The 26698-nt window shown below is 38.2% G+C and overlaps 1 long non-coding RNA gene across 2 annotated transcripts in view; it reads left to right on the top strand.

The window, feature by feature from the left end:
* LOC108395802 (uncharacterized) overlaps positions 1-16948 on the top strand; it is a 62442-nt gene extending 45494 nt beyond the window's left edge. The window contains exons 2-4 of one of the 2 annotated variants that reach the window (XR_001852760.3): positions 9900-10367; positions 10476-10633; positions 16655-16948. This is a non-coding gene — a long non-coding RNA (uncharacterized lncRNA). Of the gene's footprint in view, positions 1-9899; positions 10634-16654 lie in introns of both variants that reach the window. The other variant, XR_012124341.1, reaches the window with a different exon arrangement.
* Positions 16949-26698: the final 9750 nt, after the last annotated feature.

The following is a 26698-nucleotide window of genomic DNA, read 5'->3' as shown; positions in this document are numbered from 1 at the left end:
TTGAGGGAACAATAATTAAAATTTACCACATTTGATGAAAACATTAACATAGGGATCCATGAAGCTCAACAAACTCCAAGCAGGATAAAAAAAAAGAAAAACTCAAGTAGGCACATTGAAATGGAACCATTGAAAGGCAAAAATAAGGAGAAATTGTGAAAACAAGAGAAAAGCGCTATATTAAGGGGAGCAAAAATATAATCCATTGTGCATTTTCTGTAGAAAAAAATGGAAGCCAGAAAGTCTTGGCACACATATTCAACTGTTGAAAGAAAAAATAAAAAACAACAATACCAAAATTCTCCACTAAGAATTTATGGGCAACTAGAGAATCCTGAAAAAGAAAAAATGAAGGGGAAGATATATTTTTGGTATTAGATAAACAAATACTGAGAGCATTTGTCCTCAGTAGACTTGCATTATGAGAAATGCTATAAAAGTTCTTTGAGCTGAAGGGAAGTGGCCCAAGACATCAAATCCCATCTGCAAGAAGAATGAAGAGTGATGGGAATTCATGAGTAAACATGAAATATCATCACATTTATACACATGTGCACACACACGCACATTCATGTAAACACGCTGAGGGTTAATCACAGCTGTGGCCCTGGAACTGGCCTGAGCTGTTTTGTTGAAATAAGTGATGTCCTTGCACAACACTGACCCAGTGAGGGCATTCAGTGTACCTGTAGTCAAGGTGTTGCTTTGTGATCACAGGTAAAAGGGGAGTTTCAGGTGGTTTATGCAACAGGATTGATGAGTTGTGCTGGTCCAGGTAGATGCCCCGAGGGCTCTGTCATGGTTGCTAGTCATACACCAAGACTATGTTCATGTGATGGGTGGGTTTGTAAGACATCCTGGTTGGCACTGTTTTGAGGTGCTCCATGTACTTATTAGTGATTCTGGATTTGAGAAAGAAACCACATCCAGTTGTCAGGCCCTGAAGACAGGACTCTCAGGGCGCACATGTGCCTCGGTGGGATGCACACAGTGGGGCAGCCTATAGACATCTTTACTTTCATGCAGTAGCTGTAGCGCCTCCTTTTCTGGGAGCAAAGATTCATAGATTGTTGTCATTTTGGGTCCCATGAATCTTCCTTGTAAACAGAGTCGAACCCTATCTGACTGAAACAATTAGTATTTTATCCATATCATTAAAAGGTATATGACTGTTAGAAAGAGTAGTGGTAAGAATTTTTTATTCAGTTTATAGTGTATAAAGATATAGTAAATAGGATAAGAAACACAAAGGATGGTTGTGTTAAATAAATATACACTGGTTGGAAGTTTCCTATTTTACCTGAATAATGGAATAATAAATCTAACTCTACTATGGTACATTAAAGATGTATATTGTAATTGCCAAAGAAACTACAAAAAGTAATTCAAATAAATATATTTAAAAAGCCAAAAGAAAGAATAAAATGGAATCATAAAAATATTCACTTAACAAAAGAGAATGAAAAAGGAGTAAAGAAAGAACAAAAATTTAACAAAAGAGAAATATACTGAACAATTAGTAAAATGGCATATTTAATCCAACCATATCAATAATGGTGTTCAATATAAATAGACTGGAGGATCCAATCCAGACAAAGATTATCAAGCTGGATTTGCAAAGGGCCAATTCTATTCTGCCTACACCAGGAACACTTAAGATACACAGACAGAAAGGTTGAAAACATAGTGTTAGAAATAAAGTGCCATGAAAACAAACATCACACAGGAGGAGAGGTCATATTAACAGAAGACAAAGCAAAGTTTAAGATAAGAGTATTACTAGAGGAAAAGAGACAGAAAGAGAGAGACATAATGATAGGCATGTTGTCAATACATCAAGAAGCTACAATAATTACATATATATCTATACACACACACACAAAAAAATGTTGTAGTAAAAACTGATAGAATTTTAAGAAGAAATAGACAAATCCACAAGCAAATCTGGAGATACTAACATAGTGGGCAATAGAAATTCACCCTTTTTTATAACTTACTGGAGAATTAGAAAAATATTTCAGAATATAGTAGATGTGGAGAACCACCTGAAGTGCCATTTCTGTAACAGCTTATCCAACAACTGAAAAATGGATTATTTTCAGTTCCGTCGTATCTGTGTATATAAATGCCGCAGCCACTCCTCTCCATGTCTCCTCTTCTGTGCTCCAGACCCTTGTCTCTTCTGCCTCATTGTTTTGTTTTTATTTCTGTTTTTGCTTTCATTTTGGCTAGTCTTCTCTCAAGCAGTTTTCTGTGAGCAATATGCTCTATTTGCACACCCTTGCTAGCTTTTTTATTTTTATTCTGACAGGTGTGTATGTGATCATCTGTGCATGTCTGTTTTCTCTTTGCTCCCAGTGTTGCACAGGAAAAGTTGATTTTTTTTAATCTTGTTGGAAACTGGACTTTCAGTGGAAAACTTTAAAAATATTCCCTGAATCCTCAAAAATCAAGTAATTCTGCCATGCCTTGACTTGATTTGTGGTTGTTTTATCAGTCCTCTCTGGAGCATGTGAGCCATTCCAAACTGCAGGCCTGGCTCCTTCCTATATAATCCTTTCCCTTCTCATCATCATTTAATTGATTAATTCTTATGGAGAATCAGTTCTCTGTCTGTCTCTATTCTCCCTCTGAAGCTCCTGTTACGAACATCTTAGTCATTCCAATCCCCTCTGCAGTGTTCTTGTATTTCCCTTAGGATTGCCATTTTCTTTGTTTTACACTATTCTTGAAATTTCTTGAACTTGCTTTTCCAGGCTACAGTCTCAGCAGCGACCTCGCTTTTCTCCACTGCACCTACTCATTGCACAGTAGAAAATCTTGTGCGTTCTTTTTCATCCCCAGAAAGACCTGTGCATGTAAGTTACATTTCAAACTCCCAATGGTCTCTCTTTCTCTCATTTTGTGGGGCTCACCTGTACCCTCTGGCAGGCCAATATCCTGTCTTTCTGCCAGGTCTCCTTCTGTCTAGCTACTTGGTTGGGCAGTTGTGTGGCTGGTTTCTTGTGTTTTAGGAGCTGAACGGTTATAAGCCTGCGCTTCCCTCTCTGTGGCTGCAGCATCAAGCTGAGAGATTCAGGGGAGCCTCTTCACTCGTTGGCCCCAATCTCTGGGACACAGAAGACCCAACCCCCCTGGTCAGCTCTTTGCTGTCTTCTGAGGAGTCAGAGCAACCTATGATTGTCACATAATGGAGGGTGTGACTTGTTCTCAGGCCATGTCATTAGGCTGCTTGGCGTCCTCTCCCTGGGCCCTGGCACTGCTCCCCAGTGTTCAGCTAAGGGGCTGGCCGCCTGCCGGCACACTCGTCCTCTCTGCAGGGACCCTGGCGAGGGAACCCCCACTCCTCCCCTCAGGTCATCCACTGCTCTCTGTTCGGGGGCATTGGCTCCAGAGCCACACGGCGGAATCCCCCTTCCACCCGGCCCTTCCATGCGGGCACTGCATCGTCCTGAAGCTGAGGTTCAAACAGATTTGGGAAGAATTCTGAGTGGGGAGGGGAGCCCTCGGCATGTAGGCTGCAGGGGCCCTGAAAGGGTGCATGAAAATGGCACGTCTTGCTTCTCTTCATCAGAAGCAAGAAGGTCCTGTATGGCAGGGCAGCGGAGGACGGCAAGAAGGCACAGCTTCGCGGGATGGAGAGACCGTGCAGGGCGGGAAGCTGCCGCACGAGTCACATGACCCTGGCAGGAAACCGCATTCCCAAGCATAGCTGCAGTTTTTTCAAGAAAATGTACTGTTACAACTTTTAAATGGCACTGCTTACAGAGCTGGAGCCACTAAACTGGGAGCTCAATAAGGACTGTAAATTACAAAGATATTGAAAGGAAATTTAATATACATATTTTGGTTTTAGGAATTTACCAAATATACTTAAGTCATAACATCATCTAGCATTTCCTACAAATTACTACAAGCTTTTCCAGTTAATTATACTAAAATTCAACTAAGAGAAAAACATGTATATTATATCCCATGTAAGATATTGAAATACCCTCATGCAATTTACCCATTATAATAAATACTAATCAAGTTTCTCATTCAGAATAGAAACAAATGCAATACATTATCAAGAAGTTACTTTCTCTTTCTTCACATTTTAATTCATATCACTATCAAAAACCTTTTCTACAGAAACACCATGCATATGTATTTATAGCACAGAAAGCAAATGACGAGAGGAAAAAAGAGAAAAGCCTACATTGTTGCTGCTTTTCTTTTAGAAAAATTTCTAGGGAAATGCCAAGTTGACATGAATGTGGAAAGAAATAGAGCAGGTATAACACATGGCCATTTAAATAGGTGGTATTGATCTCCACTTATTGTAAACTGAAAAGCTCAGGAATTGTTGACATGCTTGCTATCGGCTTTTTTTCTCTCAAAATCTGTTCTAGAAGATAGCAATTTGTTATGACAACCTGTTCTATTCATCAGGACTAGAAAGAATCAGGCATTTGTCAATATGCATTTGGAGCAATGTATGCAGTTCAAGTGACATGCAGTGGCTGAAAATTCATTGGCAAAATCAACTACTTGACACACTAAGTACAATATAGCATTTATATCTGTCTTAAAGAAATAAAAATCTAGGAAGAAATTTTGCTCTTTTACTGATGCATGTTTATCCATTTTCTTTGATACATTAAATGCTGGGTTGTGCTTTGGGAAGCATGTGATATAAATAGCAATAATATGCACACATAAATTCAACCATTCTTGCCCTAATTATAATGAGTTGCTGAATTTTATCGAGATACAAGTTGTATGAGTCTGAATAGTCTATGCTATTATGTAAAAACTAACAATCTTCATGAATTAACCCCAGGAAGAGGTTGTCCTCTCCCGAAGAGAGTGTGCTCTGGGCCTGTGGGAATCACAAAGCCAGCTGGTCCCATGCGTTAGCCTGATGCTCAGGCTGCTTCCACCAGAACTCACGACGGCCGCCGGCAGAGACGAATCTGTTCTGTGATTGCAGCACCTGGAGAGGGAGTCCTGCTAGGGGACGGGGCCTGGAGGGACTTGCTTCACTTCTCACCTGCCAGGGCAAGTCGTGGCCTCCTCCCTGTGAGGGGATGAAGGAGCACACATGTCATACACCCAGGTGTAGAGAACTGGAGGCTGGTGAACAAAGGCCGGCCCATGTTCTTCACAGCTTTCTGAATCGTTGCGTCTCTCAAGTTCACCAATACCCTTGCCTCATTGCCCTCAGCACCACGACAGGTAACGGTCAGCTCATCCCTCAGTCTTACTAACTAAGGTGCCAACACCTTTGAATATATTGTCTTACTTAGTCCTAAGGAAACTTCTGATGCCAGCCTACTGGCATTCCCATTATACAGAGTGAAACGTGCATATCACAATATGTGGGCAGGAGTCAAACCCACTTCTTGGTATGACTTCGAATGTCTCACATTGTGATTTGTTTCCACTTGCCAATTCTTGGCTGACTTCTCTCACTTCAAAACCTACCATCATAAAATGCTATTGAAATGGTCTTTGAAAATGAATAGTGGGGAAGGAAGGGTTGGAAGCTGCTCTGTACCCCATCCTTTCTCAGGGAACACCCAGGGTAATGAAAGGAAAGAAGGAAAACTGACTAATAAATCTCCTTTAAAGATGCCAATTTGAATTCCTGGTAGTGCTAGTGAGAGAGAGTGAGGAGTCCTTATCTGCAGGATGCTTATAGCAGGTTATATCCAGCCTACTTATATTTCTCATAGTAAATCACTTTTATGGATTGGGAAATGTATGGATTTGTGGGGCATAGCTCAGTTACAATACCAATGACTGTGCATTGATAGGGCATAAAATGGAGATGTGCTATGTCCAAATGATCCCCCTTTGTGCAGGCAATATCTCACTCACTTAGCGATCGCATGTGTCCAGTCCGGGTCAGGAAACACCCTGACGCATCAGGGAGTGAGGGGGCAGCTGCTGGAGGATGCTCACCACACTGCCTCAAGGCTCTCTAGCCTTTGGTTTATAGGAAAACCTGACACTGCTTAGGGTCTCCGATCTTGTGAGCATGATATGGGCCTCTGACATTTTGTGTTATCTTAATGTCTAACCAATTTTATTGCCTTTCTGATTTATATTATGAAAGCTTAGGAAATAGGGTTGTTTCCCTGTTCGGAAACTTCCTGAAGGTGAAAAACCAAGCTTTCTCGGATCTCTGAACAGGGTGGATCAGGTGTCTGTGGGCTGCAGGGAGGACTTAGCTGCCCTTTGAAAGATGTGCATAGGGAGTGAAGTAAGCTAAACGGTTGAATATTTGAGTCAAAGGGTTTGCGTATGTTCTAAGTCAAGGCAATGCATGTTTTAAATATCACTTTTATTTCTGCTAAATGGATATAATAAAGCCTGCCGCACACAGTTCAGGTGTTTGGAAACCGGGAAGTTTCCTGGGGGGTGCTTTTTCCGTCCCCTCGCAGACTTCAGCGACCCAAGCATGTGCACAATAGGGATTCCATTCACGGGATGAGCACAACTGCTCACAGGCATTCTAAAGCACAGGCCGAGCCCTGTTCCTGCACCAGGCAAGGGGAGCCTGCCTATGGCCTGAACGAGGCTCATCCGGCCCGCCCCCGAGGTCTCCGCACGTTGCTCCCCACGCACTGACAGCCTGCTGGCCTTTCACGGGGCCTGGGCACCTCAGGAAGTGCCTGGCTCCAATCCCACGCGCCAGCACTTGCTTCCTCTTTCTCTTCCTCCAGCTCCTCTGCATTTTCCATCCGTTTTAAAGCTGCCATAAAAATGATGAACAAGAGTTTTAATCGTTCTCAGCAACACATGAAAAAGTCTGTTTACCAACCCTGTGGATAAAGACAAGCAGTTCTTAAAAAAGAGGTGCCTGATTTCCTCTCCCTGTTAGGAAGGAGCTACTGTTCCTCTTCCTCCCCCTTCCTGCAGAACATGTGCAAGGAAAAAAATAAATCCACATTTAATTCTCCACCTCTCCCATTAGCAAGGTCTTTGAGAGGATGCCATTCTCCATTTACACAAAGAACAAGTCTCTTCTGTTCCTCAAAACGATTGCAAACTGCCAGTAGGCAGAGGCCACACTTTTGCATGACCTAATTTTCCACCAAGAGCTGCATGCAGGCTTGAACATGGAAAATAATCTTTGCGGATTCTCACTGGGGGACAGAGAAGACCTCTGCTAGTTGAATAACAGATGTACAAGACTTTATATCAAATGGTTTTCTGTGGAACCAAGACCTGGAATATGTCAGAAGTTGTGCCAGAAAATAGTATTTCTATGGTCAAATTGTTTGGAAAGGCAACATATTTATGGTTAAAGTAATGGTTTTATTCTAGCTGTAACACTAACAGCACACTGAAGTTTTGAGTGGGGTTGCATGGAACAAACCTTTTCAATTTCAACCTACTGTTCCCCACATTTATTTCAGTCTGCACTACTTTTTGCTTAGATCAGGGGCCAGTGAATGTTTCTCTTAAAGGGCCAGATAATAAATAAATGTTTAAGTTTTGCTTGTAAAAGAAAAAACTTCTGTGTAGATGCTTATTTAGCCATCTGAATACAACCATTTGAAAATATAAAAAGCATTTTACTTATGGCCCATAAGAGAAGGTGGCCAACCAAATTAGGTTTTTGGCAACAGGACTGTCCGCAGTATGGCAGAGCTTGGCCCCTGCATGGTGAGAAATTTGTGAAGTACTTCTACAGTCAAGAGAGGGTAGGATTTGGCTCAACATTGCTCAAGCATTAGTAAAGTGCTTGCACACATTTTAATTTTTATAACTGTTCATTCTACTCATACTTGGAGAAAACACATAAACATTTCTCTCTTTAAAAAAATTACATATAGTTTTTTAAACTACAAAAGAATTATATACAAAAGAATAAAAAAGAAAACCATCTCACAAACCAGAGATAAATATTCTTAACAATGTGTTATATTTCTTGCAAAGTTTTCTAATGCATATTTTAAATGGTAAGTAGATTCTTATGAAAGTATAGAATACATGTCCCTGAGGTTTCTAAGGTTTCCTTGTTTGCAAAAAGAAGAATGGCCTTAAGTACAACTCAGAGGGACACTGTAATTTAGACTAAGGTGGGTCTGCTGTAAAGTGTGTGAATGACTCACATACCATTTTGGTGGACTTTTCAAAAAGTTTGTATTTTTTCTCTAAATTTCTGTTAATCAAATATGATGTAGTGAAACAAACTGCTGAGCAGACACCACTGTTTGCAGTGGAATCTTTTTATGCAGCCTAACACTATTGGTTAAATTTGCTCCCTGCACCGTGTCAGAGCTTGTGCTCTGGGTGAGCTGAACTATGCTATCAACACAAAGGATTCCTAGGAGAGCAGCTGGCCCCCCAGCTATGCTGCATACTTGGATTGCTGCACAGCCTTCTCTAGTCTGTATTTCACGAGCTAAAGTGGAATTAAATGATAGCACTCACTGTCATAGAGCTCACTGTCATAGCTACGTGTTGCTAAAATCTGCATTCAGTGCAGTTTGCGATCTGTGAAATGCATTTTGCTCCATCAGAGCCTCTCACCAATTATTTCACATGAGATTCTGCACATGTACAGAAGTGCCTTTGGAAGGTTTTTACTGATGTGTTATGAAAGTTGCAAACATATATTGACTCTCAGATTCAAAGTCTATTTGTACGTTAGGGACTATTGATTGCAATAAAGTCTGCTTCTCTTGGCTGCTTGATGGGACAGGGTCATCTGGTGATTTTCACATCTGTTGGTCTAAATATGGACTATTTCAAAGTTCTCCACATAAATTTCCCTGGGTCTTCAAAAATGGGGGAATCATGCCCAGGGAAGGGAATGCAAGTGCTGCCACGAAGCTCCAGTGGACACAGCTGCCAACAATACATTAAAGCACAAATAACAAAGAAATATGGTGCACACTGCTCTGCCCAGCCAGCTCCCAAATTTCTGTCAAATTTTAATGTTGGCAAAGGAGAAGAAACATGTAGAAGAGATTAGAAAGACCCTATTCCACAGTCCGCAGTCTGAAAACCAAAGTGAAAGCTAAACAGCTCTGACAGAAAATAGGTTAAAAGAATTTCAGTTAAAAGGAAGGAATGGTAGAGAGGTAAAAATAAAAGCAGAAATTTCAGACAAGTACAGAAGCCTGTCGTGGGAGACACTCGACTGTTTCCTGTTATTGCATTTCCCAGCACTGACAGTTTATGTTCAACTTCTAAGCGAGAGAGGAAACTAGTTTGCGAGCTGCAAGAAGTGTGGGCCTGTCTCCGTGGAGAGGAACAGGATCTGAGGGGATACCATGCCAGAGAGCGATGTGGCAGCTTCCCTAGGCGACGGTGCCTGGCTACCGTTCCACTGGACGCTGCCGGAGTGCCTTCCAACGTGCAGATCCTAACAGAAGATCCCTTCCCAGGCTTTGGCTCATTTTCAGTTTCATGCAGAACTCACATGGAAGGAAAATTATGCTGTGTTTCTGTCCAGGAACAAGTGAGCAGCTGGAAGGGAAAGAAGTGGCCTTATGTACTTTTAAAAGATGGGCTAATCACTTAAGAACACAGCAGGTTCTAGTATCTCTGTGCTTCCTTTGATTAGTGACAACAGTAAGGAAACGTTCATTTCCGGTTGGCTGTCTTGTAATGGACGAGTTTGTTAAGAGTCAGGGAAGCCCACATGCGTGTTTTATGGTTCTTAGGTCCCAAGGCCTGGTTTCTGTGTCCAGACTCAAGTTGTACAATATTTTGACTATTTGACAAAAATTAGTTAAGGAGATTGACCATTGCACAGAGAAAAATTTAAATTACAGGCTTACATTGAAGTTGGTTAAGATTTCATGAACCCTCCTAAAGAAAAAAAAAGATTTCATGAACCACTCACTGTTTCACCTGCATAACTTGTAACTTCTTTTAAATTATTTTTCTTTCAGTGTCCTTGAATGTAATGGACTGCTGGCCCTTGACTTTGCACTTCCAGCCTCCAGACTGTGAGAAGTCGGTTTCTGCTGTTTATAAGTCCCCCAGGCTGTGGTATTTTTGTTCTAGCACCTTAAACAGACTAAGACATTGAATACTTTTGAACTCTCTGTTGCTATCCTAATGCTAAGGTTTTTGAATAGTTATGCAAAGAGACTTTGGAGAACATGAAAGTAGAGAGGAAGGCACTGAGAACATCTGGGAGAAAGCCAACTTAAACCGACAGCGAGGGGCACCCAAGGGCTTTGGGGAGTGTTAGAGCACACCCGGACTGTGGGAGACCCCCTTCCTTGGGATCGCGGCTGCATTCTGCCTTCACACTGCCCGCCTGTGATTTCCTGGCCTTCAGCTCCGCCCCTCAAAGCCGTCCTACCGGAGGCTCCATGCTTGTGCTCAGGACCCGGAGGCTCTGCATCCTAATGGTAGTGCTTCTCTCGCAGTGCTCTCTGGCTCCTACTCCCGCTCCCTGGACCCCCTCGCCTTCTTCCTGGCTGTCCGTCCCCTCACTCCTTCCATCCCTTTGATCCCAGACACCGTGAATGGCCACCTAATGACTTACCTCCCACTTCCTGGTGTGCATGCTGTAACCTTGTGCAAGACCCCAGCTCACCCTCCCGGGGGCCATCCTGGTCTGCGCTCCTCCATCCAGGCGAACAGTCATGCTAAAGAAAATCCCACAGTCATGGAGGTAAGTTCACATCACACTTTTTCTGAGTAAGCATCCCTTTCAGATGCTGTTGGGCATCCCTCTTCTCCTCAGTATCCAGCGGCGGGCTGCATTCTTCTCCAGACTCCAATGTACCACGAAACTTCTCATTGAGAAAGTCAGTCCCTTCTACGTGCCCAAGAAAGATAACCCAGACCACGTTCATCCACAACTACCCATCCTCCATGCTGTTGTCATGAATCCCCTGTCCTGTCCCAGGGTCTACTGGATCCCAGATCACCCCCAGAACTACCCATCCTCCATGCTGTTGTCAAGAATCCCCTGTCCTGTCCCAGTGTCTGCTGGACCCCAGACCACCCCCTGCTTTGGGAGACTGTTCCAGGCAGCATGGCCACATGCATCTTTAGCTCCTTCCTATCCCTGAATTGTTCCACTGGGCTTAGGAACCTCTTTGCTGATAACTCCAAGCATCGTTTTTAGTCCCTCTTCAGCTGGTCTCTCTGCAGCACACGCCACCCTCACCTCTCCTCCTCACAGCTGCCTTGTCCCCGTCCTCCATATATCTTCCTCTGCCACTGCCGACGCTTATTTCTGCCCCTTTTCTCCCTTGTCTTTTTCTATCACCTCCTTCCTCAAAAAGGAATGTTGATCTCTTTACCTTCTATTCACTACTGATGCTCCTGTAACTACTGAGTATCACATTATACAGTCTCCACCTTATGCAGGGCAAGAATAAAAATGATTATAAAGTAGACTGCTGTAAATCAGTTTTTCTGCCTGTGAGAATTATGTCATAGAGCCTGATGCATTAGTTATAGAACAAGGACATGGTAACAATGAAACATGCAATATGATGGATACGACTGACACACACAAACGTTTCTTACAGCTGAAAAGACTGCCTCTCAGTTACTGTATTACAAACATGATATATGAGATCCATTGGCATTATATTTTGAGGTTGAAAATATATACACAAAGCATATTAAAATATTTGTAAATTAGACAACACAATAGCTAAAATAAACAAAATATGTGATGTAAGATTGTTTTCAAAATTTAGATGATGTTTCAGGAAGATTTTAGCTAAATAACATCTCATGTATGAGCAAGGTAATTTCAAATACTGCTCTCTTTTTGTTTTGAAAATATAAAAAGTGTCCTACAATATTATTTACTGGAAAATACATGTTCAGTATATATGATAAAGTATTGGTAATCTTTATTTAAAAAGGATTTTTGCAAATTACCTAATAAACAAAACCACAAGAAAACTTGAACAGGTAGTTTATAGAAATATAGATAGCCAGTGAATGTAGAAAACTTCCTCATCACAGGGATAATCAAGGCTGTATCATCTAAAAATAACAAGATTATTAGTATGTTAACATGGAAAGATACTTTAAAACAGTGATGTGTAAGCCAAATATATATGGTATGGTGATGCGCCAAATAAATCTGGCCTTGCAATTACTCCTTTAAAAACTTTTTCCTCAGGAAAATATAACAATGTGTGCAAAGATTCCTACTAGGATGAGTACTGCAAAGTTATTTGAAATAGTGAGCAAATGAAAGCAACCTGTACATACAATCATGGTATTTTGGGAAACATTAGAAAGCTGCTGAAATTGTTATAGAAGATATTGATATGTGAACATATTAATATAATATATACCAAGGTGAAAAATGTGTTTGTTTCTAAGCTCTCTACAATGAATTTTTAAAATTTAAAAGTTATTAAGCATTCAATTGATATTGAACTCCATCAAAATCTAGTGTATCCTCAATACACCATTTCCACTAAAAAATTGGGTATAAAAAGCCTTCCTGGAACAATTTAGGCAATGAAATGCAGCTTGTAATAATAGTAATATTTAAAATAAAGATTTGGTCAACACTTTTTTTTTACAAATTAAGTTTTTTTTGTGTCATTGTTTGAGAAAAGAATGAAATTATCTGGAGGAGCCTTGTATGCTATCAAAAACTATTAGAGATTTTTCTCAATCAAAGTTACAAATGCAGCCATTCAAAATACTGCTTTCTTTTAGTGGTTTCAGATTTTATTTGATGGGCAGCTTTTGGAATACTCTCCAATTCACTGAAAAAATCCCACAACAATGATCAGTTCATTCATTTTAACTTTAATTTGTTGTCTTCTTTATGTTCCATGGAACTATTATGGTAGACAGAAGCAGTGTCCTTATGGAACATGTCCGTTATGTTTATATATTTGAGTATTAACAGAATGAGTGGGTGTAGTCAGCAAGACTGAAATATAAATATTAGTAAGTATTTTAGTAAATATAAATGCTAATTAATGTTTGAATATGTAAATTAAACATGTGGTAAATATATGAGACAGAGAACATAAATAAAAAGTGATATGAATTTAAGATAAACATATTTAAAAAATATATAATTACAGTAAACAATGAATAAATGATAATACATTTTAATGTTTACATCATGTAAGAATGTGAACTCTGTAGATGAAAGAACAATGCTGTAAATCCGATTTGCTGTAACACATCAGGTGAATAGAAAATGCTGCTATAAATTAAAACCTATAATAAGATCATGACCAAATTGCCCATATATCTTTACTATGATGACTATATGTTTATACACCTGCTATGTGTTGAGTTGTGGGTTTTATACACACACAAACTCACATTTGTGCACACACACACACATACATACTTCTTGTGAAAACTGTTGGGTCTGTGTGATTTGGTCCAGCAAAGTGAGGCTTAGATTAATGGGATAAACCAAAATCCTACAGCAGGTAGAAGAGTTGCTACAGAAACCATTTAGTTACATTGCAGATTTATGTTATTTTTGATGTGCTGAGAATAGAGAAGGCACTCAATAGGTATTTGTGAAAAGTATAAATAAATGATTGCTAGTTTTAGTTTGTTCCTATTTGCCTTATGGGATTATATTTATTTCCTTCAGGTCCTGGGGAACCTGAGGAACAAATGTATTAATGGGTAAAACTCTTTGAACCTGACTGCTATGTATATCATTTCTCATGTCTCCATCTGGCCCTAGGAAACTAAAATATTAATTATAAGTATCCCTTATTTATATGTTTTTGGTTCCTAAAGACAGACTAACGACTCTTCCTTGTGAATCATGATTTGGATGATTAATACAGTTCTCATACCTTCCTCCAAAGTTGCAAAAAAATTACTCAGAAATGGCAATTTCTTCCAGAAATAATTTCAAATATTTAAATAAAAGTAACCCCAAGATTGTATACATATTGTAAGTACTTGAGTGACATGAAAAGCAGTTGACAAACTATTGATGGTTTCATTTTTAATTTTCAGGAAAAAAAATCTTAATAATTGAAAAATTAATAACTCAGTGACTATCAACAAAGCCAATCAACTTTTTGAAAGCTATAACATTTCCTCAACTTGGCTGAAAGATAATTTTGAGAATGTCAGATGAGGGTACTTATCCAGCAAATATGGCATGAAAGACATTAAAAAATTCTTCTTTCTACTTGACTCAAGATCTGAAGTACTGGCAATTAACAGATTGATTCAGAAAGAACTTTGGCCCTGAGAACTATTGCTGCACAAGCATCATCACTTGTCTGTGTTGGGCACGTCATTTGCTACTGTGAGGTATACATATAGGGTACTGAACAGAGGCACACCAGTCTGTAATAAATGAAGTTGATTGGTTTTGCTGTTAGATGTGAGAGAACATAATTGCTCATAGTATTGTTAGCTTTATTAGTTTTCTCCTGGAATACATGGACAATATTCTCTTAAGCTGTTCCGCAAGGGTACTTAAAATCAAAACCTCTGAATTATTGCCTAATTGTTAGTATTTTTTAGATTGTGGTTTTATTCTGGGATAGGTTTGTGATAAAACACTTGTTTGTCCTATGCAGGGAGATTAATGGAGGGTGGAAAAGGTCATTTTTGCTATTTTCAAGCATTAACAACTTGTTGAAGTAAGAGTTCACTGATTTTAAAACTCACATATTATAAAAGGATACAGCATTTAATGAATATATTCTTCTCTATAGGGAGTCATTTTGTTGTCATATTATATATAGCAGAAAGGTCAAATGATAGATTTGAGTAAGTATTGCAAATCCCAGTGATTTGTGAAGGGGATATCTATAAAACACAGTCCGCCAGACCTTGGTAAGATTTATTTTAGTTGCTTTGAGAAAACAATGATCAAAATCTGTGTTTAAAATAGCTTTAATATTTTTGTTCTGTAACTAGAAAATTAATAAGCAATGTTTGCAAAAGAACTTTGAGCTGTGATTTTTTGTGATTGTGATTACAGTTTAAATCACAGGTTAGAGTAAAAAAAATCTAGGTTAGAGATGAACAAATAAATATCATGTTTTAAAATGGGATTATAAAAGCAGCAATTCTTGAAAAAGCCTCTCCCCAGTTCCCATTAAAAGGTGGATGAAGATGCAAATCAAAATGAGAACTTAGAAGAACTCTGTAAATATACAAAGAATATAGAAGGAACTTCCTGTAACCTGAAGAAAGGTGGGCTACCTTGTAACTTTACTCAAAACAGATTCATGTTCAAAGAAAACCAGTGGGAAACACAATAAAAGAATCACATTTCAACTTAAATATTTACTGCTGCTCTATAAGAAGTGCCAAAACCAAAGTGTAATTCATGACTCACAGCACAATGACCTAAATCACCTTTATTCACCTGAATGTCTCTGAATCCTCACAGTAGCTCTAGTTCACGGGTCTCTTCTATGCACCTTTCATCCTCCTAACACCTGCAGCCCACTCAGTGTGTGCAAACCTATGCTCTTGCTTTTACCTTCCAGATATAGACTATCTGACTACCTTTATGTTAAGGGATGATTCAGGGCCTTTCGACTGTAAATCTATCTTTATTTAAAAAACTTGTTCCACAAACCCTGTCCTCAGATTTGATAATTTGCTAGAAAAACTCACAGAACTCAGGAAAGCATTTTGTTTGCTTTTACCTCTTTATTAAAAGAATACAACTCAGCCAAATGGAAGAGATGCTTAGGCCAAGGTATGCTTATTTTTTATAAATTGTGAAGATTTGTCCAATTTCCCTATTTTTAATATATTCTGAAGATTTGTCCAATTTTTCATATTTCCCTTACACTACAAATTGGCTTAAATGGTATTTTTAAATTTTCAGATTTAAGTGTGCATTTTTGTACTTATTACCTTTTAGTTTCCTTGACATGGCATTAAAATATTATTTATTTCATTATTGGAGGTTTATATTGCCAAAACTATTGTCTTTGTACTTGGTCATCTGCTCCAGAGTAAGTTTTCCTTATTTTTCCTGTTATTCGGATTCAGAGTACAATATAGAACGCAAGCTCTAATGCATTGTCTATATTGCCTGGGTCTTCTAAATCACTTCCATGTTATTTTTTCTATTTCATTTTTCTTAGACTCTGTGTTGAAGACTAAGACTTTGGTTTATAGCTACCAAACAATCTATATGGATATAAATGAACTAAATATCATGATCAAGCAATTTGATCTAATTTTTATTTACTGTAAACTACTACAGAAATAGTAGGGATATTTCTGTATCTTTTTGTGATGCTACCATAATCTTTATTCTAAAACATGACAATACCACATAATAAAATTCCAGACCAATTTCTCTCAAATATTAAAAAGTACTGGAAAATCAAACCCCATAATATATATAAGGGATAATACATCATAACTAAGTGGACTTCATTGTTGAGTAAAACTGGGTAACAACTGAATGTTCATCAACATAAGAATAAGAAAAATCATATCATTATATAGATAAATTAAGAAAAAATCATTAAAAAATTTAATACCCTTTCTTGATTAAAAAGTATCATTAAGCCAGGAATATGTGAGTACTTTATTATATGAAAAAGAATAAGTACTGAAAAAGCATTATTCTCTGTGTGAAATATTGTCTTTCCCACCCCCTAGATAAGAAAAAATAGAGTTGTGAATTATTCTTCTATTTCAACAATGCACTTATTGAAGTACTTTCTTCTACTTTTTACAGGAGACATTACTTTCTAGAATAGTCAAAAGAATCTACAAACTAAATAATGCACAGATTTAACAAGTCTACTTTATACATGTTCACTAAAAGAAATCAGTTGTATTTTCTATATATATTAGCAACAAAAATTTGTACAATACGTCTTTCTAAAATATGCCATTAGTATTGTAACAATGATCAAATACCCGGATGAAATCTAATGGAAGATGTGCAATATTTCATGGAATGGAAGATTCAATTTTGGGAAAATGTCCATTGTACCCAAAAGACTTGTGAATTCATCTTGTTCTCAACTACAATCCAAGTAAGTGTTTTTTTTTTTAATTTTTTTTAGGTATTGACATGATACTAAAATTATTATATTAAAGGAATAGAAAGGTTCAAGATTAACAAGCATGGCCTTGAAGAATAAATATGAAAAATATACATTCCAAAAATCAAGACCTATCATAAAGTAGATGAATTAATACAGTGCAGTGCAGAATAGATGTTGCTATGTAACTGTATTCACCTACCATTTGTAATTCAAATTTAAATGTAACATCTTAGCAGAAAACAAGATAACATTGTTATGACCTTGGAGTTGGAGAAGACTTCTTGAAATGTAAAAAGTATTAACCATTAAAGAGAAAAAAATAAACATGTAGATTAACATATCATGGAAAAGGGATTAAGACATTGAAAAGGTAATCATCACAGAAAAAGATGTTTTCAGTATATGCAAGCCACAAGGGACTCTAGAATACATAAAGAACCCTTACAAATAAATAAGGATAAAATGGACAATCCAGTGGAAAGATGGGCAAAACTTGAAGATCACAAAGCAGAGTATGCGAATTGTCAGCACATTGTTAATTTGATTGTTTGTTTGTTATCAGAGAAATATACATTATAATCATAACGGGACATCACTACACACCCACCAGATTGGCTAAGATGTAAAAAATACTGAAAAAATACCAAGAAGATGATGCAGCCAGAACAAAAAACATGGATGAGATGTGCGGGACACTGTGTGGAAAGCAGCAGTGAATGTACACAGATCAGTGACAGGTCAATTCCACTGTTCTGCACATGCTCAACAGAAATGCATACATATGTCCACATGGAGAACATGAGCAGGAATGTTCATAGCAGCATTCTTTGTAATAGAGAGGAAAACAATTTAAAGCACCCAATACCTTAAAAAGAGCCATACTCATTAGCCCCATTTTAAAAGAATCCAGCCCAAACCTATTATTAGAAATGTGGGCAACAATTCATGGAATTATTCATTAAAATAAAACCTGGACTAAAAATATTGAGTAAAAGATGACCACAATTAAGATTTATTCTTAAAATAGAACATTATACAGTTATTAAAAAGTCATGTTCATAAAGATGATTTAGTGTCAAAGGTTAATCTGAAACCCCTTGAAGTGGACTTTCAGGATACACATCAAACTTTTACAAAAAATAAAGATAAGATGGACAATCTAATAGGAAGATGGACAAATTATTTTCATAATAGTATTAACATATTTTCCTTTCCACTCCCATTCTGTCAGTGAAGAGAGTACAAAATTTGTTGAAACCACTGTTGAGTTTGGGTTACTTATCACAATTATCTCAAAAAGAAAAATGAAATACTCCTCACTTTTCCAGAAACTTATCTGTGTAAGACCAGATTATATTTCATATGTACATTAATCAAAGCAACATATTGCAATCTAATGAATGCAGAAGCAGATATGAGAATCCAGCTGTCTTCTTTTAAGTCGGACAATAAAGAAATTTGCAAAAATTTTAAAAAATAGTTCTCTTTTCATTAATGTTTTGTTTTGAGAAATATAGTTAGGTAATAGAAAACGTTTTTTGTTAACATAATGGATTTTTTGTTATTTTTCAAATGACTAAATATTTAAAAATTTTCTCAGTTTTAAATTCAGATATGGTAAGGTCAATTAATGTACCTTACTTTAACCAAACTTCTTGGTAGGCTTAATAAATTTCAATAACATTGTTTCAGAGATCAAATGATTAAGAACTCCTGACATAGGTCGGAACAACATGATAAATTAAGTAAAAGCACAAAGGAAATGTAAATGACTTTCCAGGCTTTGAGACTTCTGCTGGGAATTTAACTTCTCTGTGACTGTCTCCTTACCTTTTAAGTGTGGAAAATCATCATGTCTATCTTGTTGGCTTATTATGATGATGCCATGAAGTAACATATTTGACCTTGGCATATAATAAGCCCTCATTTTGCGTCTTTAATAATAATTCATTACTTTAAGATTAGAAAATATTTAACATTCATTTTGCTTTATTATTTGTTAAAATAGGGATCATAGAAATACAGAGACAGAGGAAGAGGGAAGAGAAAGAAAGAATGAGAGAAGAGAAAGAGAGATTGTATTTGCCACAACTAAGAAGTTACTCTTGATTTCTAATCTTAAAATCACTACCAGGAATATTTATTTCATTTTGAATTGTTTGCCTTCAGTGAAACATTTCGGTATCCTTAGAGGGAAGTAGGGTGACTCTGTTTGTAACATGGAAATCCAAAATAGATTTTCATTATCTAGAACTCCAGATCCAGTGACTACATTCAACCTCCCCTACCACATTACTGATGAAAATGCCGTAGTCAACTTGCTGTGGTTATTATGCCATAAAATGCCGTAATGTGGTAAAATGCCATAAAACAGAGGAACTTCAATACCGGCAGCAATCAAAGCAATAACATTGTAACTGAATATTATACATTTACCCTGATTTGAAGGGAACTTTGCTCATTAATATTCTGACTGAATCCAAGAGTATCCTTTTCAGGTTTAAGTAGGAAATTAATCAGGCATCTGATTTTCATTTTACTTGGTGATAGTCTCTAAAATTCTGAAACCATTAGTTTCTCTTTCTATTTTTAAAAATTTCTTCTATACTAGAGGGTTGCACCAGGTAATTCTTTAATATTCCTTGTTCTCCAGATCTATGATTCTTCTGTTCTATGTCCCCTGAAATGAAAACGGATTTTTTAAAATCAAACCCTTTCGACATCATAGCTTTCACAATCTCATCCACTCAGCCAACATTCCTTGTCAATTATCCAATGGCTGCTAAGATGTCATGTACAATTTTTCATTTAATTTTGAAACTGCCATTGAACATATTTTATAATTATAATAAAGCAAAAACATTATTAAAATTGAGCTGAAACTGTGTTTCCTTTGGTATGCTCTGTGTAATAGTCTTTGAAAACAGGGTGACTCAAGAGCATGCTCAAAGATGGTTTGTCCCGTAAGCATCCTGGAGAGAGAGAGACAAATATCCATTTACAAAAATAAAATAAAATAAAAGGAGAGACATTGAGAGAGAGAGAGAGGCAATAAAAGTGTCATGGAAGGGGATCCCAATAAATAATCCAAATATATTCTGTTGATATACTTCTGTGCAATGGAAATTGGTTTTGAGGGTGTGCGTTCCTTTGGTAAGGAATAAAATGAGCTTTGAATTATCATTTTTTATTACTAACTTGGTGGCTTATGTTAGTATAGAACTTACAAGTTATGACAAATTACTTTCTTGCTTTGAAATTCACAGCAGCTCTGTGAAGGTCTTTGGACAGGAGCTATCTGCACATGAGGGAACAGGCAGCAAATTCAGTTAAATTGCCCTAATTCGTCTACATGTTAAATTGAACCAAGTCTTTTTTCTCTGAGTATTGTTTCTTTCCACCTCATTAGGATTTCTCTCTGTCTTGATGGGGGCGAAAAATAAAGGAAAGAAGCCATTATCTATCTACAAGCTTGCCTGGATGTTCAGGAAGGTATACTTTTGTAACTGAGTGTCCACATTATTCATATCTGCTCAAATATACACTTCATCAATACTGGCATTACAGGAAAGGTAGAAATAGTTTTATGGTTCTCTAATAAAATATTGAGTTTGTTTATGAAGTTTTCCTGGAAAATGCCAGTGCATAAATTGGGTAAAATGTATATGAATGTCATAGTTTTAAGCTTTTAGCAATAACTTAATTTGCAAATCTTCAAATGACACATATTTTATATAGATAGGTAGGTAGATATTGGTAGATGATTGATAGAGACAGATGAAATAATTTCACAGAATTTTGCACATTTGTTTACATGTGTAGAATATGTGGTTTTTATGTGTGTTTGTGATGCCATAACAATATTTCTTGATTTCTACTATTTTTATTAATTCATACCACAGCTTGCTTCATTAGGGGTTTACTAAAGCTTACATAAATACATACGATGCAAATATACATAATAAAATTTGAATCAGACGGATTGGAAGAGCAGGATAACAAGACAAAGAACTGCAGGAATAGGAAAACTAAGTTAAATCCCCAGGAGGGTGCGCTGCTCAAAGCCTGTGCCTTGCTCTGTTCCTAGAACTGCCCCCGCTGCTCCAAGCTTCCCAGGGGAGGGCTGGGAAATTGGCTGCCGATTTTTAGAGTCTATCACAAGTGAAATGAAGATCAGATGTCTGATAATTGAGCCCCTTGGGTAAAACCTCATGGGTGGTCAGGAGAAGGGAGTTCTATTTGGAGACGGGCAAAGCCCAGAGGCGCCATCACCTCTGGGTGTTCACACCGCCTTCCGACCCCAGCAGGCTTGGGGCACCCAGAATCGACCCTTCAAATATCATTTCCAATTTCTATTCCTAAAGACTCCTCTGCTTTTCTAGTTCATGTCAGCTTGTGCGGCCATGAGTGGAGAAAGTGAGAAAGATAAACAAATAAACAATAACAGCAGTGGCATCAAGAACAAATTAGCATCTGGTCAGCCTTGCTGTGTCTGAGCTTGCAGTCATTAATTTTTCTGTCACTCTTTTATATTCAAAAGCCAAGGGAATGCCAGGCTGTAGAGCTTGCTCCCCATCTGCTGCGGCTTCTGCCTGTCGTGTACAATAGCTTATCTCTGGTGGGTGTGAGACACCGAGGGCTCCTGGTGCTGAGCGAGGGTAGGAGAGGGACAAGGGGGTAGCCGTCCCCCGAGCCACACCTGCCTCCAGCCACCCTTTGTGTGTGCCGAGCCAAACACTCTGTAAGCAAGAAAGGATATTTCTTCCCTCTCAACTTGAACAATTTTATTCAACAATCACCACCAAAAACAGTATTTTCATTTTAAAAGCATTAATAACCTGGAATTACCTGAAATAACCATGGTAACCTGTTCTGAAGTACCATACTTGGCTTATATAGCCATAGAAACAGTACTAAAAAAATGAAAAGTACGTATGTTTTATCTCAGTTTCTTACCATGACAGTCATATAATGCGTGTTTTTCACAAAACACGTATTTTGGCTATAGTGGCAAGCAAGAAGTTATTCAAAAATCATTTAAAGCTTTCCAAAAGGTATCAGGTATCATTTGGTTGCAAAGATATTTCTTAATAATATTCTGGACATGATGACACATAAAAATGAATTAAAATATAGTATTTACTACCAACGACATGCACACACACAAAGAAAGAGCAAATGCTAAATGAAGGAAACCCAGGTGCTTCTGCAGGTTACTAGCACAAAGAACACTGATCAGCTAGAAGTTGAAACACTTGCTTACGTTTACTCTGATGATCTCGTTTCAGTGTTCTAGTTTGGACAATATTCCATGTTTCTCTTTTTCTATGTATAAATCTGCTACAATGTCACATTTGTACTGAGACCCTCCAGCCCAGCCGACTGACCCTGGGCATGGCACACTGGGGTCAACCCTCGTGCTGCCCAGCACCACCCCCTGCAGGCGGGCGGCCTCCAGCAGGACGCTCACTTCCTCCGACTCCACCAAGTCCTGAGGGATGTGCCGTGCACAGGAAATATCTGAATCCACCTGGTGCCTCAGGCTCAATGGGCGCACTCAGTGGGACCCAGTTATCAATTCCCAATTCACACCATGGAGTCCACAGATACATCCCCCATCTATGTTGATGGTGTAGATTCTCTGATTATTTATTTTAGAGAGATTTTCAACAAATAAAGGCCCATAACCTTCCGTTCAATATCATTGAAAAATGAAATCCATTCACCTAATGTTTACAGGTGGTAATTTAAACAACTTTATTGAGACATAATTCACATACCATCAAATTCACTCATGGAGTGTAGAATTCAATGTACTTCAGTGTATTCATGGAGTTGTGCAACCGTGACCATATTCTAATCCTACAACATTTTTGTAAGCCCCAGAGTAGCCTTTAGCCACTTGGAAGTCACTCCCCACTCTTTTTCTCCCACCCACAGGTACAGTTAATCTGCTTTCGGGATTTATATATGACCTATTCATCATCATCTAAGTGATGAAGCAAATACAAAAAAAATTCTAATAATAAATGGTATATTGAAGCTCTTTGAACTATTCTTGCAACTTTTCTATGTTTTAAATTAATTCAACACAATAAAAAAGCCTTTTCTTCATCCTCTTTCTTTTCCTCTGTTTCATTGATGCACTTCTAGTGACTGCTTACAGAGTAGGAGTTATTTTGAAATGTATACATACGCAAATATATACATAATATATAATAAATAGGACATGCAGTCCTTAATAAATATTGTAGATCAAATAAAACTACAATGTTTTGCATGACTCCTTTTAAGAGGTAGGGTCTATGTCACTGCCCACTAGATCCGGTCTGGATTTATGATTGGCTTTGGCCAGCAGAAGGCAGCAGACATTAGAGTTTGAGAGTCTCCACCTAACGTACTCTTGCAGCTCTGTCTTCAGTCTCTGGGAGGGCTCCTGCTGCCATGTAAAGAAGCCTGGGCTTTCCTACTGAATAGCAGCAGAGAGAGAGAGAGAGAGAGATGCAGGCAATAGCCACCTCCAACAGCCTGTAGGGAAGGCTATCATAGACCTTGGACACAGCTGAAGTGCCAGCTGAAAATCGTTGTATTGAGTCAGTAGTATTTGGGGTGGTTTTTCATATGGCAGTAATACACGTGCACCTGGGTCGCAATCCCTGGGACAATGCCAATGCCATCACTGACTGCCTTTTCCAGTCCTTCTTCTCGGCACCTCTCAGATGAAGGGAGGGTGCCTCACCTGGCGGTGTGACCAACAGAAACTGGGCACAGCAATCCCGGCTTTGATGACTACGGGTGTGTTATGACGGTTTGCGAGCCCAGCGAAGGCGGCGTGTCAGCACGGCCAAGAGGGCCTGTGACTCAAGCTCGCGGGGTTCTCATATTTTAATTGCTCCTCAGGGGAAAATTTTTACTGCATATTTAACCCTGAGATCCACTGACCCTTCACACCAAACAGTCCCTACCCAGTGTAAATTGTCCTAAATATTTGTTAAGTGAATCAGTAAATGACTTCACAGTACTAGCTAAGCTCTCAGTGGGAGACCCTCAAACTCTGAGGTCTGAGTCTCATAAGGGTCTAGACTTTGAGAACTGGTCCCTTTTGATTATTTTTTTCTATATTTATATTACAATGCTTGTATGTGTGTGTGTGTGTGTGTGTGTGTGTGTGTGTGTGTGTGTGTGTGTGTATATATATGTCAAAATTAGGAAAGCTTTTGAAATTCAGCAACTTCACAGTACCTTTACCATTCTTGGGTTCATTTCTTTACCAAAACATAATGTATTTAACTTGGATACTACACTGTAAACATGCCTAATTAAGCAGTATTATGACAAACTTTTACATGCAGAGAACAACATAATACTTACCTTTAAAGTTTTATTTCAACATGGTTGAAAACATTGTTTATAGCAAAAGTAAAGACAAATGCAACAAAAGACAAGCTGATGTCATTCTGTTTGTGGTTTATCTACGAAGACAATCGATAGAGAACAATTATAGAAATCACTGGGGCAGGGAACGGGTTCCCCAAACTATTTCTGTCTATTATTGCAGTATCAGTATGCATGGCACCTCTGCTGCTAACAGACTACAACCAATCCATGCTGTAGAGTGAAACTGAATTTCTCTGGTTCCTTATGTCAAGAACCAATAATTTAAATCTTCCATTTTCCTTTTCTGCTTATCGAGCTAAGTATTATAGTTTTTTTTTTAGTTGATTTAGGATGAAAGAAAACCCCCCAAAAAATCCTTATAACAGGCTTTTTAGTGGTTTTCCCGCTGCCCCACGGCAGTGAGCTGGGCTTGCCAGCTGCCACACTGAAGCCTCGGATCCCCCTGGGGCCTGAAAGTTCTGAGTCCCTCTTCCTTTTCAGAATGAGTTCTATGCAAAAATAGAGACAAAGAGAAGCTTTATACCACATGCATTTACTGCTCTTTATTTCTTTCTCAGTCATAAACAGGAGCAAGAAACAGCTCCTACTAGAATTGAATAAGGACATTAAAAATGTCCAATACCCGTACTATCCACCCTAAATACAGATGACCTGGCCAAATAACAGAAATTGTTATTATAAAGCTAAAAAGGCAACATAGTCCACAAAGGGTAATTAGTGTGTTACACTTTTTTCTCTAATTCCCATACTTGGCATTGTGCTAGGGAAATAAGGGACCTACAATACACATTTATTTATTGAATACATGCAGATAATTCAGCAACTTATTAAAAGAACAGGTGTTTAACAGAGACTGCTGACTAACAATGGCCCCTCGAATGACTGGGTAAGCAATCACTTTTGAATCATGGCACTAAACAAAATTTAGGTAATTTCCAAAGACCCCAAAGCTAAAGTATTTTATAGCCAGGACATTTTTGTGTAGGTTCAAGCCTGCATATTATCCTATCATTACATGATTTTGCATTGCTTGCACATTGATGTTTGCTACACTACTTCAGTGAGTGTTTATATTCCATCAAAAATCATCTTCAGTGCAAATAATTGAAATAAAACACCCCATACAAGATTCAATAGCAGAATGGAGGGGTGTCTTAGCTTGTGCTGCCATAGCAAATACCTCAGACTGACTGGCTTAAAGAAGAGAAATTTATTTCTCACAGTTCTACAGGCTGTGAAGTCCAAGGATCAAGATTCCAGCTGAGTTAGTTTCTGGTAAGGCCCCTCCTCAGCCTGTAGACAGCTAACTTCTTGCTAACTCCTCACATGGCCTGTTCTCTATGCAGGAGCCCCAAGATGGGGAGACAAAGGAAGGCGGGTGGGAGGCAGAAAGTGCTTTCTGGGCTCATTTTTTATAAGGACACTAATCCCTTTGCATCAGGACCCCACCCTGACAACCCTGTATAACCTTGATAACTTTCTCAGTGACCTCATCTCCAAATACAGTCATATGGAGATTAGGGCTTCAAAATACGAATTTTTGGGTACACATTCAGTCCATAACAAGGGGACACAGGAAATAATTAATTAACTTGAAGATAGTGCATTAGAAATTACCCAGGCTGAGTAACAGAGATAAAATAGACTTGAAAGAGTGACCAGAACATCAGGGACTTGTGGGACTATAACAAAATAGACATTCATGTCATAATCCCAGGAAGAAAAGAGAAGGTGGTAGGGGCTGAAACATTACTTTAAGAAATTATGGCTGAAAGTCTTCTCAAATGTAATTGAAGACATAAAACTACAGATTCAAGAAGCTAAGTGAAATCTAAACATGACAAAATCAAAGAAATCCACACTGAGACTTGTTATAGTCAAACATCTGAAAACAGAAGGCAAAGAAAAAATCTTGAAAGCAGTGACTGAGTAACAGTACCTCACCTATATGGGGAAACAATCAAATGACAGTGTATTTCTCACTTGAAACCGTAAAGGTCAGAAGAGAGCAGCACATTTTTTCAAGTGCTGAAAGGAAAGGACTGTTGACCCAGAACTCCTTATCTAGTGAAAACATCCTTAAGGAACAAAGGGGAAATCAAGACATGCTCAGATGAAAAAAAATAAGAGAATTTTGGAGGGGATAGAGTGACAGTAGATCTGACATAGAAGAATAACTAAAGGAAGTTCTCTAAGTATTAAAGTAAGGATAAAAAATTACTTAGAATATCAGGAAGGAAAAAGGGCATATTAAACAAGAATATGAGGATATATGTTATGTCTTTAGGAAAGGTTGAAACCACCAGGAACACTTAGTAATCCTAGGCATG

This window comes from Manis javanica, chromosome 13 (genome assembly GCF_040802235.1).
Source record: "Manis javanica isolate MJ-LG chromosome 13, MJ_LKY, whole genome shotgun sequence".
Lineage (NCBI taxonomy): Eukaryota > Metazoa > Chordata > Mammalia > Pholidota > Manidae > Manis > Manis javanica.
This window is presented reverse-complemented; position numbering and strand designations above follow the sequence as displayed.